This window comes from Azolla caroliniana, unplaced genomic scaffold (genome assembly GCF_043228905.1).
Source record: "Azolla caroliniana isolate FFs.n. ecotype wild unplaced genomic scaffold, voAzoCaro1.0.p SCAF_16, whole genome shotgun sequence".
Classification (NCBI taxonomy): Eukaryota; Viridiplantae; Streptophyta; class Polypodiopsida; order Salviniales; family Salviniaceae; genus Azolla; species Azolla caroliniana.
The window spans coordinates 5,692,741-5,701,698 of NW_028230451.1; positions in this window are offsets into that span (position 1 = coordinate 5,692,741).

Sequence of the window (8,958 nt, forward strand, 5' to 3'; positions counted from 1 at the left end):
TATTGTCTTAGTATATTGACCTACACCTCCTAGTGGTGTGATGGTTTGTACATGTATTTCCTACAATGTCTTTATTACTTCTAATGTGCAAGCTACATTGATTTTGTCATAGCCGCTTTCTTATCCTTTAATATCTTCATGTTTGGAGCACTTCAATTAGAATATGATGTTCGTGCAACATGAAGGTGCAATAAAGCACCACTTTAGGTCATGCAAAGGTACTACATGAGCCACAAGGTCTCTACTTGACTAGCCTACCAAGGATAAAGACAGCCTAGAATCAATGCATGCACACAAAATGTGATGCAATAAAGTAAGAGTTGGGATTCACATCAAGCTACACGATGGTTTGAGTTAAAAAGGCTCACAAGTTGAACCTTTGGATGCATAGCCTTTTGCTGTCAATTCTAGCTTGGTATCCCTCCTACCCTTACGGAAAAATAACCTCCCCATCATGAAGACCCTCTTTACATTCCTCGACTATGTCCTAGATGCCACATGACACTATCTTTGAGAAGTAAATCATGCCTTGACTTCAATTTAAATGCAAAGAACAAGAAGTGTCCACCCACTTGTTTTCACAGCCGTTCCACAATATTTAGGCTTTGTATGGCTTTGTTGGTTCACAACCTCAACGCAATAGGGTGGGGACTCAACCTTCCGCATTAAATAGTGCATACCTTGATTATAGTGGCGTCAATTTCCATGTGTCCATAGTTTGGAGTGTCATTTTGGGTTTATTTATCCTATGATTTATTGGTAAAGCTTTTCGACGTGGGATTTGTCTCGTCTTCCCATATAGTTTCAACAGAAGGATCAATAGGTGGGATCATTTAGTTCTCGGGGATGGGGATGCTTATGTTGGGGACCTCGATCATGGCCGAATTCTAAATTTCGCTCTCATGTTTTGGTACTTCATCAATCACAAGCAAGTCAAAATTCATGGCAATTTGAAATCCCTTTATTTGATTCTTTTATACTTTGAAAATATGAACTCATGTTTCCACAAGATTGATAAATGAAACACAAATCTTGAAACAAAATGCATGAGGTATTTTTATTGATTGAGAAAATGTTACATCATTGGAAAATTGAATGTAGACTTATGTCCAAAGTCTCAAACCATCAACTTTTAGGGGATGGCCACGCTGCACTATTGCATTCATTGCCTTTAGTCGGCTTTTAGATAGAGCGGTGTTCACAATAGTTTTGTTCACACCACAAACATTTCCATAAAGTCTTGGAGTTGCATTGGCAGTCCTGGTAATCAATCATATTTATCGACATCATAACAAAAGAAACTAGTTCTTTTCAAGCATTGAACATGCTGTATGATGAAGCACATTTTGTGCAATGATTGCTTTTATCACGGCATCATATCCCATGCCTAGGGAAAATCTATTCCTCCTAGGATTGTGAGTGTATCTACACTTACTAACGTCAAAGGCCGAGTAATATGGTAAGACATGAACTTTCTTTGTTCAAACACCCAACTTTTTGTGTTGCTCCAAACTTTTTGCCTTGGTATTTGTGTAAAAAAATCTTACCTCATTGTTCGAAATAAGGGGCACTTGCATAGAAAGTATAGTATCTCAAGGTATAGAAATCCTAAGGAGAGAAATAATTTTTGTCAAGGCTTAATTCTATATTGGCCATCAATTCATGTGTGCAATACACTAAAATACTACTTCTTGCATATCTTGTCTAGATCTTAAGAAAAAGGAACTTAGTACAAGCTCATGAACTGCATGCAATCATGCAGATGCAATTATTGTATAGCAATGCATAGTTAGTAGTACAATGAAAATGTTTATTGATATTTAAGAATAATAAGGATAAGAACACTAACAATAATGTGGAATTGCATTCAAGAACTCAACTAGTGTGCTACAAGTGGAATACCCCTTATACGACAAATTTCTTTGTAAGATATTGAATCTCTTTTCTCACAATCTTGTTTCTCGGTACTCAGACTTATCATGAAAAGCATCCAAGGACTCACAAATGAGAACAATCAGTGTCATCAAAGAGCATACAAATGAACATGGAACATGAAACCAAAATTCTAATCTTGTCAACATAATTAAGGAGCTAGAGAACTCCTTACATAACGAGCAATAGCTTAAGAGAAAATTTAGGATCAGACAACATCAATATATCACGTCAACTATCCACACCACTTGAACTTCATTCCAAGTTGAAGTTAGATAGGTGACTTGTTATTATTATTTTTGCCTTCATGACTACTTGTCCAAGTTCGTATGGTTTCCAAAAGCCTTTATCGAGAAAATCATCCAAGGACTCACAAATGAGAACAATCAGTGCAATCAAAGAGCATACAAATGAACATGGAACATGAAACCAATTTTCTAAGCTGCTCAACATAATTAAGGAGCTAGAGAACTCCTTACATAACGAGCAATAGCTTAAGAGAAAATTTAGGATTAGACAACATCAATACATCAAGTCAACTGGCCACACCACTTGAACTTCATTCCAAGTCCAAGTTAGATAGGTGAATTGGTATTATTATTTTTGCCTTCATGACTACTTGTCCAAGTTTGTATGGTCTACTTACACTCAGACAGTCTCATACTTTTCCTTACTACAAAACAACAACAATAATGTATCACTAAAATGTAATGGTATTTATGACTTTTGAACCAATGATGTAAAGAGGTGATACAACAGATACAATAGTGAAATTCGAGCAACATTTATGAAATCAAAACCTTTTTCGACATTCAAAAATAGTAAATGAGCTAATATAACAGTGAAATCCTCGTAGCATTTATGAATATCAAACACAATTTGACATTATAGACACTTTAGGGGGTATAAATCAAAGTCGAACCCTTTTTGCATAGTTACATCTATTATCAGGTTGAGACCTTTGAATGCCACACAATATCGATAGACTTAGCTTGCATGAACTCACTCATCAACCTCTTGAGCTTCAAGCACATGCAACCTAACATTTGGACCTCAATTATAGTTCCCAAAAACATACAATTAAGTCTTAATAGTTTATGACTATTGGAAAATGTATGCATCCTCACCTCTATGGTGTAAAACATATTCAAACTTCTTGTAATCAGAACCTAGAAACCAATAAAATGGTAAAGCATGCATGGAGACATTCTTGTCATGTTATTGTGCTAGTTGACATGGCGTAAGATCACATGAACAAGAAATTGTAGATGCATCACCTAACCATGGATGTATATAGCATGCTAGTTGCTATAAATAGGGGAATTATGAGAACTGAAGCTGTTATGGGTCTATTAACTATTGTGGTGTATTCGGAAATAGGTCATGACCACTTCTAGCCTATACTAGTCATCTATTGTAAATATGAGTGTCGTCACCTTTGTAAAAAATAATTGCTTTTACATATTTGAGATTGACATAAAGTCATACATTGACAAACGAAATAGCATACTATGATATTTTTATGCTTTAAATGTTGTTTGGAGAGCGAAATTAGTAGTCAAGCTTGAAGAAAAGTGACTACTGCTTCCTCCTACAATAATATTAATTATGTCTTTGTTTCTCTTTGTGAATGTGTATAGATCATGATGATGATAATACAATGCAGAGGAAGAATCCATATCCACCATCGAATTTTGGAGTAAACAATGAAATAATGGTATCCTCTAGTATTGTAACTTGGTTGTACATACTATTCGTGCAACAATCATGTGAGATCTTTAGATAACTAGGCAAATTTTTTGTTATTGTTATTCAATTGTTGGAAATAGATTGGGTCTTTAGGCCAAAATTGATTAAATGCGTTTTTTCCGCATCCCCTTATATGGAGGCATTGGTTTGGATGTGAGTAAATTGTGCCATAAACTTTAGTAGAGATTTACCTATCTAAGTGATGTGGACACTAGATGATTACATGTCATCTTTAATTGGATTGGAAATCAGGCAACAACTTTTTTTAATACAAGAAAGGGCCTATTGAAATGCCTGCACAAAATTGCTTCATCTAGGAATTTTGAGTTTTAAGACTAAAATATGATGCTTTGAACATTATGGATATCTAAATATTGTGCCTATCTTTATAAAGTCGTGATGCTTTGTATATTACAATTATATATATGATGCCTCCTAAACAAATCCTCATTGTCTTTACATAAAAAACGTATGTACAACTATTGGCAATCACTCTTTCAAGTTTGTGAGCTTCTTGAAACGTCAATGTCACATAGGGAACACTTATGAGCCCCTACCCTTCGATGGTTCATGTCAATCAATCTATTTCTCCTATTAAAAGAGTATGATCGACGTAAAGTGACAGGTTGGGATTGGATGGGATATCAAAATGAATGGTATCCATTTAAGATCCTCCCAATTTGAAAAATATTGCATGAAATCATTGTCAAAAAGCACAATGTGAAAGCATTGTCTTTATAAATCATATAAGAAATGATAGAAAGTCCCCATCTAGACGATCTAACAAATAATTGCATGTAGATTCATAATAAGTGTACCGAATTTGTTGATCAAACAAATAAATGCGTTCCGTTTCATGAAACATGTGTCACATTTACTTAAACAACCCTTAAATGGATGATAACATATGTATTTGATGCCTAAGAAACTCTATACTAATCAATAAAAGAATCGAAGAGAAACAAAGATTGGGCTCGATGATTGGTTAATCAAAGGGTGATGAAAGATCTTATGAAATACCATGAAAAGAGCATATGTTGTTGGGAGACAGGTCCCTCCGGATGGGAAGGGAGAAGAATAGTGCCGATGAACAAACTTGGCCGAGGCCGAAACCGGATGACGAGTACCCGGCTACGGAGAGCCGGATGGTGCAGACCCAGTGAAGACCGGATGACGAGTACCCGGCTACGGAGAGTCGGATGGTGCAGACCCGGTGAGAACCGGATGAGGAGTACCCGGCTACGGAGAGCCGGATGGTGCAGACCCGGTGAGGAATGCTCACCGGATGAAGAGACATATTCGTAAATATGTTTCTAAGAGTCCATCGAGGCTATATTTGTAAATAGCCGAAAAGTCATATTAGTATAAATATGACTTAGGGCAAACTTTTAGTAACTGTTGTTATTTTCTTGTCTGCGTGAGATCGGAGTGCGTAACTGGGTACAGAGAGAGTGAGAGAGAGGAATAGGTCGTTGCCTCACTTGTAACCGCCGCTTGTGGCGAAGATTGTGAGCACGAGGTCGTTGCCTTCGTGAACTCACTGTTGTACATTCTAATATAGTGATAGTTTGCAGCCTGTGGGCTGCCGTGGTTTTTCCCTTAGTTTGGGTTTTCCACGTAAACATCCTGTGTACTCTTCTCTTCTTCGCATCGTGCTTTCTTTCCTGTTTTTTTTCTGTGTATGATTCTAAGCTCAGTTGTGGCCGAGCGTTGCGTATAAGGAGCCTTGAGTTCCCGACATATGTATACGTACAGTCCTTTGAAAGATGGACATTGTTCATTGACCTGGACTTATTCTAGAGTTGATTTTGTTCATGAAATGCAACTTTTAGACATTAAGTTTGTACTGATTGCTCCATTCCTAAATTTTATGTGTTTGGTAGCATGATGATGATGAGAGGATGGACAATAAACACAAAAACAACTACGCAATGTGGAACAAAGGTTGACCAATAGAGTTTCTCCTATGCACGAGAGTGATGGAAATCAAGCTCATCACCAATTCTTTGAAGTAACGTAGATTAAAGAATCGAGACATATGTACAAACGTTTAAAACAAGCAGAAAATAGTTGTCACACCATAATCTCTTGCTAAAGGAAAATAGATATCCCAGTTTTTGCACTAAGAACATAGTTGTACTAATAATTGCATTACCCTATGGATATGCCACAAAATTACAATTAATGATTAGAAAGGAACTAGACATTGGTTTTGTAATTGATTAACTTATCCCCAAAATAACAATTCAACATATGTACAATTCCATGAATTTCCTCGAGATAGTCATATTTTATGTGATTAAATTTAAAAAGTTCATATTAAGGAGGTGCGGAGGAGATGGATGGTGCATGCTAAATTGATGGTCGTTGGTTTTTATGTTGTGAGTATTTTATGATTGTTTACATTTTGTGCTCAATGACGAACTTTCTGTTTAGTTGAAATAAGATGAAGAACTTCACTTCAATGCAAATATGAGTATGCATAATCCTTTGTTCCATGGTAGCAACTTTTATAGCCCTACATATTAAAATATGTGGTATGTGTGTGTAAATATTTAAGATGTAGCCAATACGCAATTGTTCTTTCACATGAACCTATTGAACCGATGGTTTGGACTTAATCTTCAACCACCTTAGGCTTATGTGGACCCAAGAGAGCCACGATGTTTAAGATTGATATGGTCATTGTAATTTGTCAAGAGGCAAAATGTAGTCTAGAAATGAGAAAAATGTGTGCAAGAAATATATTCTATAGAGCCTTCTGATAATGGGTATCATTCAAGCTCAGAATTTGTTTTGTTATTTAAAGTTAGAATATGGCACATATGTTAGAGGCATGAACGATTTGCTCTTGTAGAATCAATATAGCCCCTACTATAACCATATACTAGTCTTGTGTGACTTGTCATATGTATAGTGAGCTTGTGAAAGAGTTATTATACTTTGTTTGTGGGACATCCTCAAGGAGAACTCCATCTTTGTGGGTGAGAAAGAGAGAGAGTGGACCATGGTAAGTGATGTAGAGAGAGAGATAGAGGGAGAGAGGCGTAAGAGGGGATTTGGGCTAGATCTCATCTATTATGCTACGAAGATGGTAACCACACTATAGGCATTAAATCATGGTTATGGATCACATATCATCTAATGAAATGAATGCAAAGCTCCAAAGGAAAACAACAATTTTGATCCCCACATTCAACATGAAGGCAATGCCCATGGTTCGAACTAGAAAGAAACAAGTTGGCTTCATCTTCCCCATTCAAGTACTCACAAATTCAAAAGAGGTAGAGAAGTAATCAAACAAATTTAACAAGCTCAAAAATTTGTGGTGATATAGTAGGTTCAAACCTTGTGAATATAGAAGCGTTTATACATATTGGGGAGCCAAATGCATGCATGCAATTTATCACCATTGATCTCAATTAGACACTCTCTTCATATGTGTATTCCTTATTGGATTCTAAACTTGGTAGTAGCAACTAAACACAATGGTCACAATATTTGCCAGATTTAATCTAGAACCATATGGCACAAGTTGACAATAGCCATGTAGAAATTATTGGATTTAATCAAAGGCCGTCTTCCCTCTCAAGAGGATTCATGTATTCTCAAGCCCTAGAAAGCACAATGGAAACAACAAAACCCACTCCAATTTTCATCTTTTGGGAGAGAGTTACTCTGAACCCTACTCCAACATAAGGAAGTAATCTCATGGGCTTGGTCGTGCCTCACTATTTGGAAAAGAATACCATAAGTTATATTATGCAATTTTGTTGTGTCTAGGCTTAGAACAATAAATTTAAGATCACAATACCGAAAAAGCATTAACGCTCCCTAAAAAGGACTAGTGGGGTATCTAATTTCATTTCATCTCCCAACCTTCACATCTAAGTGTTGGCATTGGCCAAAACAAAGTGCCTTTGTTGTTCTTTTCGATCTCTTCGCTTTCCACCTCCAACAAAATTTCCCTCTACCCCTGCCATAATCTAGCTTGATATTCTTGTCTAGCCTAGTGTTTTTTTGTTCTTTTCTAAGCTTGAGCCCTATGATATGACGACTGACAAGAGACTTAATGAGTCACGTATAGACTCTTTTCCCCAATCATCTTGAATAACTCTAGGATCGCCTACCTTACCATGACTGTTTGACATTATTAGATAGTATAACAAGGAGGTCTTTGGTTAAAATCGAGGCCACTCTCTTTTAATTGACAACCCATCAAATGTGTGCTCCTAAGTTTTATGCCAACACTAAAGAAATAGGTCTTTCAAGGAGAATCCATGCCTAATATGTTACGTTTATGAAGATATATATTTCTAGGTTGAAAAGATTATATATGACATTTGATGGGACTAACTAATACACTTTTTTGTTTTGTTTTTTTTCCATTACAACATGTTCCTAGCTTGAAAGAGATTATACTATGACATTTGATGTGACTAAGTATTAAAGTTTTTCTTTGGCTTCCTTTATTATGAGTAAAAATGACCTTCAACCTAAACAAAAACCAATAAAACCATAAACTTAATGTATAAGGCTCAAGTAAGCACACACCTAATACTATATCTTAGAAAACGAAACAAGATGCATATTATTATGATAGGCATTCGAGTTAAAATGACACAGTGTTTTAAGATTAATGATGATGAGCCAAATGAAAAAATAATGCGAGTGTGACGAGTCAAATAATGTAAGCAACACAAATTTCAAGATGAATAACGTAAGCTTAGATCCGAGAAACTAAAAAACAATTATGCATAACACAAACAAAATGTTTATATTTATGTAATCAATTTTGTAAGGTGTTTATAACTTTAGGAAGAATGAAAAAAGGAATTTGCTTGAGCACACTGATCTCTAACAAATTAGGTTAGTACCCATGAAGATGAGAAAATGCGTATCCATAATGATTGTTATATTCCCAAGGTCAACCTCTCATATTTATCACAGTTACACAAATTCTCCTATCACCCATGTTTATATAACATATTCAAGTTTGAGTTCAGGTAGTTTGAATAATTGTTATCTCCATAGCTACTTATTGACCTTTGTGAATGTTAACGTGCGGAAACGTTAGACAGAACCGGCTCAGTCGGATAGCAACAGAGAATAAGATAAGTTTAATGGAGAAGCTTAATACACAGAGAGTATACGTGGGAGAGACAGAGAGAGAGCAAAACGTGAACGTAGATTCAAAATAATCACAAAACACTTTGTAACTCTTTACATCCAACGTGCTAAACAACACTATTTATACAAGTCCTCAAAAGGACTGAC